We start from the raw sequence: 10,795 nt of genomic DNA, 5'->3' as shown, positions 1-10,795 counted from the left end.
CTTTTGTCTGGCAACTATGACATTGATACCCTTAGCATCAACAAAATGTACTCAAGCATGCAAGCCTGGATGTCTACAAACCACTTATGCCTTAACAGCGACAAGATAGAGATCCTACTGGTTGGCTCCCCAGGAAAGCTATAGAAGTTTAACTCTCAAAATGCAGCCATGCAGTGAGGCTGCCTTCCTCGTGAGCTCCCTCGTGAGCTCCCCCAGATCCTAATATGCAGCTTTAGATTGCCGTTTTCACGGTTTAAAGGCAGCAATTGGGGTCGGACAGCAGATAGCCCTAAACTAGGGCAAACAGCAGTGAAATCGCTGTCAGAATCAGACGCTAGTGAGTACAGCGACACAGATCATGAGCAACATGAGCCCCCAAAATGGCATACGTTGTCTCTCGGTGGGCTGCCTGAGACACCCTGGGGCCTTGCTTTACATCCAGAATATTTCCAAGAATGCCAGGCTCAAGTTGTCTCAGCTGTATGTTACGCACAGGGCATATATGACCCCCTATAGAATATCCCAATTTCATGGAGCGGTGCTGCAGGCCTGTCCTCTGTGTGCTAATGAGAAGGCAGACATGTTGCAGATGTTCTGGAGTTGTCAGGTAGCCCAGAAATACTGGATGGAGATTGCTGACATGGTTGTCCGGGGTGGCATTGTGATGCATGCATGGCCCCAGGAGGCTAGTCTCCTCGGAAAGTATTTGAGATGTAGGAAACATATTGTGGACCTCATTACGATGAAAGATTTGGTGTGTGTGCTTGCTAAATGCAGGATTGCGATGGCTTGGAAGGCGAAAGAAGGACCCAATGTGAATGCATGGTGGAGTGATTTGAAGAGGTGGGCGGTTGCAGAGACCTCAGTCTGGAGTAGGGCAGTGCACAGAGGATTGAAGGAGGTGAGTGATGATGTGGTGGCCTGGCAGGCCTTGGTGCAACAATGTTTGCTTCTCCGGATGACATGCACCCATAGGTGACCCATCGCGATTGGCTATGGTCATAATGCTAGACTTTACGAATGAGAGCTCCTCCAAGCAGTTACTATTGTACATTTCTTAGTAATGAGTTTGGTTTTTGGGGGGGATAAGGTGGGGTTTGTTTGTTTGTACTAAACTAAGCCAGGTGCGATTCTAGCACGGTTTACTTCACTTATACTGGACCGTTATATGCTGAGTTGAACATTATGATCGTCTGGACGGAGACATGTTTCAGCCATTAGTCATACTGGTTGTATGCATTTGTTTGTCTGTTTGTTTCTTTTTGAAATAAAGGAAACATGCTTTTTTTTAAAAAAGCTCTCTAGTCTCTTCCTTCATGATTGATGGAATCCGGATTCCTGTCTCACCCTCAGTAAAAACGCACTGGGTCCATCCTGATGCCCCTTTCTCCTTCACATGGCAAGTGAACGCTATTGCCTCTTCCTCAGCCTACACAACCAAATTGATTAATGCCGCCAAACAATTCCCATTGCACATGCTGTCATAGGGGCTAGACTGGACTACTGTAACACCCTCTTTGCAGGTACTTCCAAACATAACATCAACAAAATGCAGATAATCCAAAACAATGCCCTACGATCTGCACTCAACATCTCCAAAAAAGAACACATCTCCCCAGCCAGCAGGGAGGCACACTGGCTTCCCATTTCGCAAAAGGATTATATTCAAAACTTTATCCTTCACGCAAAAATGCCTCTCTGACACTGTGCCTGTTTAACTGGCACAAACAATTATGCGAGTCAAATCTACTAGACCAGCTGGGTCTCTGCATGCACACTGTCTTGCGATATCTAAGTTTAAAAGAGTCAAAGCAGGAGGCTTGAGCTTCCCCACAATAGCAGCTAAACGCTGGAACTCCCTACCACCTTCCCTTCGACCAAGGAATCATACTGGGCCTTCCGAAAAGTCCTCAAAGCTCTGCTGTTCATCCAACCCTAACTTGTTACGGTATGCCTCTGGCTTCTCCTTCCGCAAATGTAAGAACACTTTCAATGTATTTTATTTATTTGGATTTGCAAAGCACACTAACAGCCCAAGGGCATCGAGGCGCTGTTGCATGAAAATGTATTAGTAGCGTAGGGTTTCCTTAGTTACATTCAAGTTAATTGCTCTTGGTTACATTGAGCTTGCAAACAGAATATTCCTTCTCACTGGAGATTGAGATTACAGTAGGAAGAAGAAACATAAATGGTTACAGCTATTAGTATATTGTCCAGTTACATTCGACGTTACATGAAGGCAGAGGAGGAACGTAGTATTTACCTCGGTAGAAGGACCTAAAGCAGGTTTAGTTAAACAGCATTGTTTTTAGTGCTTTCCTGAATGCTATATGGGATTCCATACATCTCATGTGAGGTGGAAGAGCATTCCAGTGCGCTGCTGCCTGGAATGGGAAGCTGGACCCACCAGCCCGCAGTTTCTGTGAATTGGGCATGGAGATCCTGTTAGTGTAGGCAGATTTTATAGGTCTAGCTGATGTAGGTTTGACAACTCTTTGGACAAGGTATACAGGTACTAGTTTATGGACACATTTGTGTGTCAGAGCGAGGGTTTTAAAGATTATTCTTTCTTTATTGGGGAGCCAATGCACCTGCTTCCTAGTTTCCGAAATATGTTCTCTCTTGGAAATGCCAGTGGCAGCCCTTAAGGCATTATTCTGCACGGTCTGTTACTTCGTAATGTTTTTTACTGATGTCCCTACAAAGAGGGCATTGCAGTAGTCCAGCCGAGATCCAATAATTGCTCTTGCAATTGTGAGACAGTTCTGTTCGGAAAAGAATGGTCTGGCTGCATTCAGCAGTTTAGCCTGGTAGGCGGAGGATGCCGCTATGGCGTTGACCTGCCTGTTCATGGGGAGGTCAGAGTCCAAGTAGACCCCCAAGGTCTTGAAAACTTGCAATACAGGGATTGGTATGTTGTTAATCGTGAAGGAACTGTATTGTTTGTCCAATTTCTTAAGGGTCACGGGAGATCCCACCAGCAGAAGTTCGGTCTTTTCACCATTAAGGCATAACCAGTTTTCTGCCATCCAGGTTTGGATTGTCGAGTAAATAGACTTAAGGATAACTATGTCCGCCTCATAATCTCATAATCTCCAGTCAGGCGGATAATGACCTGAGTGCCATCAGCATAGTTCGTGTAAGTGATGCCCAAGGTGTCCAAAATGTGGATCAAAGGCCTTGTAAACAGGTTGTAAAGGGTTGGGGATATCCATGATCCCCAAGGGACTCCTCATTTAATGTTACTTGGATGTGCACAGGCTGAGAAGACTTTCATAACCCTTCTTAGGTTAGTTATTATCCTTGAGGAATTTCTGCACCTGCAGATAAGCTGCTTTGTCCAAGATGCTGAGCAGGAACTGGACCGTAGTGATGGGTCTGTAGTTCCCGGGGACAGTCAGGTCAAGAGAGGGTTTCTTGAGGAGGGGGCGTACCCATGCTTTCTTAAGACCAGCAGGGACATAGTGTAAAGACTGGTAGGGGGTGTCTGTACTTCCGCTCTCTATATGGTAGAGGAGAGGCACACAAGACCCCAGCCAAGATTCTCTATTACGGTAGCAATGGACGAGCAATCAAGGACTAGCTTCTCAGGAGGTGATGCAGGCTGGTTCTTAAGTACAGTGTAGTCCCCGAACCCCCACAAAGGAATGGCCACACACTGTATTACTGAAAACACAGTCGTTATATAATTAATATTCAAAGGTATGTACACGATCAAAATAATGCACTTTGTACTCGGAAGTCAATAATGATAAATATATACAATTCTAAAGTGGTACCACTAATGTTATCAAATCTCATTAAAGTGCATCAACTGTACGGTTAAAATGTCACACAGATTAATAACGAGGAAACCAGCAATAGAGATAGGAAGGAACACAAGATGGTTGAAACAGTAGGCAGAATACTGGCCCCGTACCCTAGACACAGTTCTGTGTGGAGACCCCCCCACCTGGGCAACCTGTAAAATAAGGATATATCGCACAAGCCCAGTCCATATGTTCAATAGTCTCACTTCTTCCTAATAAGGTTTTACCCCCCCAATGTACCTGGTGGAGTAGAGTTCTCCGACGATGCGCCGACCGATCCTTCTTGAGTGCCTCCCTTTCAGGCGGGAGCCACGGATCGTCGAGAGGTGTCGGGGAACTTGGCGCTCGGTGTCGGGTAATCGACGGCCCTTCTTGAGTGCCCTCCCTTTAGGGCGGGAGTCACGGGTCATCGAACGTCCGATGGTGAACAGGGTGACCTACGGCAGGGAAGTGACAGCTTCTTTCCTAGCGGTGCTCGTCGATGACAGAGCGTTGGCGTCCTGCAAGGAGGAGGCGTGCGGGGCACCTCGGTGACGATAGTTCTGGACCGCAAAGAGATGATGAAGAACTGTGGCCCAGCAAGGGCGTTGAGTCGTCGGCGTCTCTGTGGTCCTTAGGTGGCGGGAAACCCACCGGTGGATGCTCCTTGGCGCGTCGACGGTCGGGCCTTCTCCAGCGGGAGACAAGCAGGTGACGATGCAGACGAGAGCGTCCGATGATCAATGGAAGTTCTTAGGCAAACGGGAGCACGGCAGCTCCGGTCGGCGACGGCGGTCGTCGACAGTGGCGGACAACAGTCCGAGTGCTTCTCCTTGGAGTTCCGCAGCAGTCCCCGTATCGGGTCGGCAGCCTGTCGAAGGTCTGTCTACCAGGGAGTGTTGGCAAAGGTCAGCTGTGCACGATGGTCCCTCGTAGCTCGGGAAGAGGGCGCCTTACCATGTCCTCTCTGGGTCAGTCCTTGAAAACACAGCAGCTTTCAGATTGTGAAGGAGATCCACGGCACTTCTTCTCGTCCAGCAGGGTTTCAAGGTCAAGCGTCAGTTACTCCAGTTACTCGTCGTAGTGGACTTCAGCTTTTGAACACGATTCCTAGCAGTGAGAGGTCGCCAGATATACTGTTGATCTCCCATTCATTCTGCTGGGTCACACTCAAGCATCCAATCACGACTACGGGCATTCATGCAAGCAAGCAGCCAATCAGGCACACGAGGTATTCAGGCCATTCATTTCTCTCCAGACACTCACAACAAGTTATGTGTATTGGGACAATTACGAGCCATTCAACACTCCAAGCTGCATTCATACCGGTTTCGGGCAGGGTTGTTTCAGTCATTGTGTCAACCACCAGATACTAGACACCCACAACACAGAATGCATATTCGTCACACACTCTATTCACCCAGGTCCCACCCACAGGAGGTACCCACAACATACATCACAGGGAAGGCTCCAGCTAGTCTGGCCGGTCCTTCACAACAACACCATATATGGCATTTCCACCCAACAGCCAGTCAGGGGGAAGGGACAGAGTCAGGGCTTCCCAGGACTTTGGGAAAACAAGGTAATGGGTAATAGAAAGCAAGAGGCCACAGGGGACATCTTGTTTTCCATCAGGAATCAACTGATCCCAATGGCAGGGCCGGGGTATCTCAAAATGGAGGATACTCCGCGCACCTGCCAACAGCCCATACCCTGCTCTGCGGGCCACCCGCAGGTGCCCAAAAACATACACTAGGGGCACAGGGTTGTACCCCCACCCATGGGTGCCATAATGGTATCCCACGGGTCCGTTCACCAAACCAAAAGAGAGAGAGCTGCACCGCCAGGAGTCTCACATGAACTCCTGCGTGGAAAACACGACAGAACACACAATAAAACGCAGTAAAGGACAAGGATACAGAGGCCTTGTCCCTCCGATGCATTTCCAGCATCACACATAGCCAGACTGGAAGGAGGCATTAATGAAGGCTGTGAGAAACGGGGTTAGGGTAGGGGTACAATTCTTAATAAGCTAAGCTGGGCAGGCATCACCTTTACAGAGGGTCGGTTTGATGGATTTTAGGAGATTGCTGACTTCTTATTCACTCATTTCCTTGAAGGCAAATGTGGGAGAGTCACCAGTAGTCCCATTTTGTAGGTCAGAGATTTGGTGACTGAGTGCCCTTTGATTAGCACGGAATTTGTCTTGCAGGGTGTTAAGTTTATCTAGCATAGCCGATTGCATCTTATTGCACCAGTCTTCGTTTTTCTGATTGGTGGGTGGAGGGGGAGTGGGTGTTTCTAGCACTCAGAATATGGCAAAGATCTCTTTAGTCCCAGACTTTGCATTTGCTATTCTTGTATTGAAAGAGGCGGCTTTTGCATTAATAACATCTCTTTTATATTCCTTTGCGATAGACTGACATGCAGCTTTAGCAGATTAATTAGGGTTCGCCTTCCAATGGGAGAGGGCAGTCTTTTTCCTGCCGCAAAGGCCCAGACGCTCTTGTGAGAACCATGCATTGGAATGTTTAGAGAGCTTGGCTTTCCGTTGAGTGATGGGGCAATGGTGTCTACTGCTTGTGTAATGACGGTCTTGAATACTTTGGCCAGGATTTCTGGGTCGCTAGAGAATGGTGCCTGAAAGGCAGGTACCCACAGTTAGGGTGCAAGCTTCTCTTTAGTGAGCAAACAGGCACTTCTTGTGAGGGCGGGGGGAGAGGAGTCTGCGTCTGACCCGGTTTTTTCATGGTGGGAAGTTCGAATAGAATAACGTGGCGGTCCGACCAGGGGATGGGAGAGATGTCCTTGACTTTGAGCGAGCAGTTGAGATGGGCAACCCAATCGAGGGTGCAGCCTTTACTGTGTGTGGGTCCCGTGATAACCTGGGTGAACCCTAGGGTGGTCAGGGCTTTGTTCATGGAGGCTGCTTGGGAGTCATTGGGATCATTAAAACCATGGTTAAGCTCTCCCAGGAGAATGGCTTGGGAGGACTTTTTCAGGTTGTGGGATAACGAGTGGATCAGGGACTCTTGGAAATCTGACACTGGCCCTGGTGGTCGGTATACCATATGGAAGGCGATAGTGCAGTTTGGAGAAATATTGATTTTCAAGTGAAGATAATCACTATTGTGGCCATGTTCCCCTTCCACGTTCCTAGTAGAGATGCATTCTCTGGCAATAAAGGCTACCCCTCATTCTTTCTGTTGAGAGCGATCCTGCCTGTAAATTGAGTATCCTTTTGGAATGAAAAGTGCCAGGGCTGGGCCGGATGCTAGAGTGAGCCACGTTTCACTGATGAAGAGTAAGTCAATGTCACCTCTGATGATAAGAACATGGATGTCGAGAGCATTGGCAGGTAGAGAGCGAGCATTAATCAAGGCACAGGTGAGGGGAGCATCAGATATTGGCCTGTGGGTGAGACTGGGTATGGAACTGTTAGTGTTTGGACCCGGAAGATTGATGTTAGACATAGACCTAGCAGTTCCCAAGGTGGTGTGCTCAGTGTGCTCAGGGTGGACAGTGTTTGGGACCGAGGGGTCATCAATATTGGTTTCTTGTATAAACAGTTTAGTTTCTAAGGATTTAGGCACACCATCGAGAGCAGTAATGGGCTCTGGCAGTGCATCAATAACAATTACAGGTGCAGGCATATCATTTACCAGTGATTTAGGTACAGGCAGATCTGGGGGCGCCTTAGTGGGCTCCGGTAATGCATCATTAACAATTTCAGATGAAGGCAGATAAATGCCCAATGAGCTAAGTACGTGTATAGCATATTGGACAGTATTATGTTCCCACTACGCATCATCATTCATAATTTTGGAAACGTTCACATTCAGTTGTATAGGATTGGAAGATACACAGAAGGCAGCAGTTTGGGAGGGATGGACATTGGCTAAATGGGTGTGAGTTCCCAAGGGAGTCCTTTGTTCATATGGTGCATCTATATTGTTATCACTACCCGCTGGGGGTGTAATAGGCGGCAATGTCTGGGCAGGCGTTTTCCGTATATGGCCATTTCTGTGGGATGGTATTGCTGCCCTACAGCGGGGGTCTTCATTTTTCATGGGGTTGGCGTGTGCTATGGGTTACAAGTGTATTAGGTGGGCGTCTGTGGAGAAGTTACTTTCACCGGGCATTGAATAGATCCTTGCTTGCAGGCGTGCGTTTCTGTAGCTAACCGATGGGGTTTTGGCAATAGGGGGTAAACCTCGGGACCGCGCTCTTAGGCACATCGCTCACACAGCAAGTGAGGGGGAGCAGTACTGAAGATGACAGGATCAGGAGAGGACTGGTCAGCCCATCCTAGATTGTGCCGCTTACCTTTGAGTGCTTGCAGGAGATCGCGGTGGGCGGTGGCCAGCAGGCTCGAGCAGCTGGGAGCTGCGGTGAGTGGCTGAGGCCTTTGCACAGAAGCGCTTTGCCTGTCGGTCGGTCTCCTCTCCCTTTAAAGCGCGAGAGGGGGGCGGGGGCTGGCAGGCATGAGGGCCCATTCAACTGCAGGCGAAATGTAATGCCATCTTCCTAAAATGTGTGTAACTAGTCTTGACACAGCACCTGGAGCTTAGGCGCTTTACAAATGAATAAATGAATAAATAAATGAATAAAATTGGAATGTAAGCCAAAGCAGGCATATTGGATACATAACTTTATGTTTTATGGGTAATGCTAATGCAAATCATAGGCCAAGAGGAAAGTTCCTATTTGAAAAGCATTACGCAGAAAATAGTGCAAGTGTGAAGACGTTTAACAAAAGGTGGCGTATGAACCAGACCACCAGAAAGTGAACTTTATAACTGTAAACTGTGCGACAAGGGCAATGCCTGGCAAGGGAGGTGTGACAAGTGGCGCCAAAAAACTAAGAGGCTAACTGGGAGAGACCAGGAAAGTGTGAAGCTGCCCCTAAATTCAACAGACTAGACCTGGCAAATGAATGTATTCTGTACACAGGAACAAGTGCAGATTAACTTGTGTAAACTGGAGAGCTTGGGGTTTCCTGGTTGCACAACCTGTGATTGGTGGACTGTGTGGTCTGACAACTGCATCTAGAGCAGTGAGCCCTAAATGAGGAAAACTAAAAGACATTGTAAAAGAAACCAAAGAGAAGCACTATAACCAGGCCGGTTAGGCTAACCAGAGGATGCCATGTTGAAGTCTTGGGGAAGGGAACCCTGAGACTTGATAGACTACAAGTGCTGTTTTGAGGACGGAGTCTCAAGACCCCTTTTCTTTTGAACTGTCCTGCTTGAGACTTGGGGAAGGGAGCCCTAAGGATTGTGTGGAACTGTATTGCATCAAGCTTGGAAAAGGTAATCTTAAGACTTTGTGAACTTTCTTGAACTTGGGTAAGAGAAGCTGAAGAAGAAGCTAAGAGCTGGACCAAGCACAGAATTTTATGTTGAACACCATTTCTTTCAGTATTGACATCCCCTCGCATGGTTTAGTTATAGTTGTGAGGGCAAGGAAAGGTTTTGGACACAGACAGACTTTTCAGTTGAACTCTTTGAATCAGACTGTCCTTAGTTTTGTTCAGGTAGGGACATCCCACCTTAGCAAAGGGCAAGTTAGGTCTTCTACCATCCTGACATTGCATTTAATACATGATCTTATTTTGAACTTTAAGTATGTTGTCTGTGTCTTACTTCAAGTTGCCTTCACACATGCTAGTTGCTCCAGTTTCCAGCCTATGGGGAGCCTTAACATGATTTGCTTGGAGTTGAAGTCTAGTGGACTTTCAGCTCTTAATATGGTTTCTGAACTGGTTTATGGATGGCTCTGGGGGATCAGGGGAGGAGGGGGCAGCATGCCATGGGATTCCTCTTCATCCACCCTCTGCGAGGCACATTTGGTATGTGCAGGACCAGTACCTGGTGGTTCACTTCCCACACATATTGGAATGGGGAGCTCAGGCAGCTCACCACACTGTGATGTCCGTCTTCACGGCCCCAGACCTTGATGGGATGCTTCAGTGGGCTTGTGGTTCACTCGGCAGCCATCTAATTCCATGTCTCTGGTCATTGAACTTGGGTCGACATCACTTCTGGTGTGGTCCCTCTGACTCCTCAGCTAGATGATCGCCACCTATTTCACTCCTGGGAACTGTAAGTAAAACCTGCTTACCTTTTCACTATACCCACGAGTGAACTATTGACTTTGTCCTATAAGTTCCCATGGGCAAATGTTTCTGAACTTCAACCCTGTCGTTTTTAAAGCATTCAGTGTAATGTGACTACTTACCTGTAATGTTGAATACCTGTGTGATAAATCACTGTAGCCCATTTATTTAAAGCCATAAAAAGTAGATAGTATTATACTCGTCTATACCTGTCCTTTATTTATATTGTGTTTTAGTCTTGAATAGGATATTTAATAGATTCTTTTTCCTGTTAATTTTTATTCTACTGTATCTAATCTAAGGTATTTATCTCAAAGTGTGTTTCTTACCGAAGGACTTTGTAATAAACAATATATATTGTCAGTATATATACTATGTGGATTATTTTGAGAGAGCTACTTACTTGGTGGACATCCTCTGCCCACACTACTTGTTGGGCCTTATTTGACCCCTCAACAGAGCCCTTCTGAAAAGCCACCCCAATACTAATAGATAACGTGCCTAAGCAGAGCCTTGGAGATTCTTACAGAGATGAGTGTCAGAAACAGCGCAGTAGGGCCAGGAGTGTATGATACAGACGGAGGCTCTGACAGCCTACCCAGCACAGTCTGTGCATATGGAAGAGCCCAAGAAAACCTCGTCAGTTTAGAACAGTCTTGCAGTTGTTGGACCGAAACTTGCCTGGGGCTGCTTGTTATTTCATATAGAAGGACAGTTCAGGAAATACCGCCCCTTATCGAGTGGGGCCAGGTTTGGTTTGCATGTGGTCTTTTCCCTCCTTTAATGGCATGGCATGCTGAAAAGGGATGGTCTGGCGGGTTGCCCTGAGTAAACGCCAGTGGTTAATGGTAATTCATAACTGTATAACCATCAACCGCCAGTCTTGCAG

The sequence above is a fragment of the Ambystoma mexicanum genome, chromosome 1p, assembly GCF_040938575.1.
Source record: "Ambystoma mexicanum isolate Mex_15411 chromosome 1p, UKY_AmexF1_1, whole genome shotgun sequence".
NCBI lineage: Eukaryota > Metazoa > Chordata > Amphibia > Caudata > Ambystomatidae > Ambystoma > Ambystoma mexicanum.
Note: the sequence above shows the minus strand (reverse complement) of the source record.